Below are 2,500 nucleotides of genomic sequence, written 5' to 3'. Positions count from 1 at the left end.
AACCTTCCTTCCAAGGAGTAAGAGTCTTTTAATTTCATGGCTGCAGTCACCATCTGCAGTGATTTTGGACCCCCCAGAAATAAAGTCTGACACTGTTTCCACTGTTTCCCCATCTATTTACCATGGAGTGATGGGACCAGATGCCATGATCTTCGTTTTCTCAATGTTGAGCTTTAAGCCAACTTTCTCCCACTCCACTTTCACTTTCATGAATAGGCTCTTTAGTTCTTCTTCACTTTCTGCCATAAGGGTGGTGTAATCTGCATATCTGGGGTTCTTGACATTTCTCCTGGCAATCTTGAATTCAGCTTCTGTTTCTTCCAGTCCAGCGTTTCTCATGATGTACTCTGCATAGAAGTTAAATAAGCAGGATGACAATATACAGCCTTGACGTACACCTTTTCCTATTTGGAACCAGTCTGTTGTTCCATGTCCAGTTCTAACTGTTGCTTCCTGACCCTCATACAGATTTCTCAAGAGGCAGGTCAGGTGGTCTGGTATTCCCATCTCTTTTGGAATTTTCCACAGTTTATTGTGATCCACACAATGAAAGGCTTTGTCATAGTCAATAAAGCAGAAATAGATGCTTTTCTGGAACTCTCTTGCTTTTTCCATGATCCAGCGGATATTGGTAATTTGATCTCTGGTTCCTCTGCCTTTTCTAAACCCACCTTGAACATCAGGAAGTTCACGGTTCATGTATTGCTGAAGCCTGGCTTGGAGAATTGTGAGCATTACTTTACTAGCATGTGGATGAGTACAATTGGGCAGTAGTTTCAGTATTCTTTGGCATTGATAGGATACTGAAAGAGGAATTCCCAGGTCAGTGGGTGCCCAATATGCTACTGGAGATCAGTGGAGAAATAACTCCAGAAAGAAAGAAGGGATGGAGCCAAAGCAAAAACAATACCAAGCTTTGGATGTGAATGGTGATGGAAGCAAGGTATGATGCTGTAAAGAGCAATATTGCATAGGAACCTGGAATGTTAGGTCCATGAATCAAGGCAAATTGGAAGTGGTCAAACAAGAGATGGCAAGAGTGAATGTCGACATTCTAGGAATCAACTAACTAAAATGGACTGGAATAGGTGAATTTAACTCACATTACCATTTTTTCTACTACTGCGGGCAGGAAAACCTCAGAAGAAATGGAGTAGCCATCATGGTCAACAAAAGAGTCCAAAATGCAATACTTGGAAGCAGTCTCAAAAATGACAGAATGATCTCTGTTCATTTCCAAGGCAAACCATTCAGTATCATGGTAATCCAAGTACGCTGAAGAAGCTGAAGTTGAACGGTTTTATGAAGACCTACAAGACCTTTTAGAACTAATACCCCCCAAAAAATATTCTTTTCATTATAGGGGACTGGAATGTAAAAGTAGGAAGTCAAGAAACACCTGGAGTAACAGGCAAATTTGGACTCAGAATGCGGAATGAAGCAGGGCAAAGACTATTAGAGTTTTGCCAAGAAAATGCATTGGTCATAGGAAACACCCTCTTCCAACAACACAAGAGAAAACTCTACACATGGACATCACCAGATGGTCAACACCGAAATCAGATTGATTATATTCTTTGCAGTCAAAGATAGAGCTCTATACACCCAACAAAAACAAGACCAGGAGATGACTCTGGCTCAGATTATGAACTCCTTATTACCAAATTCATACTTGAACTGAAGAAAGTAGAGAAAACCGCTAGACCATTCAGGTATGACCTAAATCAAATCCCTTATGATTTTACAGTGGAAGTGAGAAATAGATTTAAGGGCCTCGATCTGACAGATAGGGTGCCTGATGAACTATGGAATGAGGTTCGTGACATTGTAGAGGAGACAGGGATCAAGACCATCCCCGTGGAAAAGAAATGCAAAAAAAGCAAAATGGCTGTCTGGGGAGGCCTTACAAATAGCTGTGAAAAGAAGAGAAGCAAAAAGCAAAGGAGAAAAGGAAAGATATAAGCATCTGAATGCAGAGTTCCAAAGAATAGCAAGAAGAGATAAGAAAGCCTTCCTCAGCGATCAATGCAAAGAAATAGAGGAAAAGAACAGAATGGGAAAGACGAGAGATCTCTTCAAGAAAATTAGAGATACCAAGGGAATGTTTCATGCAAAGATGGGCTCAATAAAGGACAGAAATGGTCTGGACCTAACAGAAGCAGAAGATATTAAGAAGAGGTAGCAAGAATACACAGAGGAACTGTACAAAAAAAATCTTCATGACCTGGATAATCATGATGGTGTGATCACTAATCTAGAGCCAGACATCCTGGAATGTGAAGTCAAGTGGGCCTTAGAAAGCATCACTATGAACAAATCGAGTGGAGGTGATAGCATTCCAGTTGAGCTGTTTCAAGTCCTGAAAGATGATGCTGTAAAAGTGCTGCACTCGATATGCCAGCAAATTTGGAAAACTCAGGAGTGGCCACAGGAATGGAAAAGGTCAGTTTTTATTCCAATCCCAAAGAAAGGCAATGCCAAAGAATGCTGTAACTACCGC

Source organism: Budorcas taxicolor, chromosome 15 (genome assembly GCF_023091745.1).
Source record: "Budorcas taxicolor isolate Tak-1 chromosome 15, Takin1.1, whole genome shotgun sequence".
Classification (NCBI taxonomy): Eukaryota; Metazoa; Chordata; class Mammalia; order Artiodactyla; family Bovidae; genus Budorcas; species Budorcas taxicolor.
Note: the sequence above shows the minus strand (reverse complement) of the source record.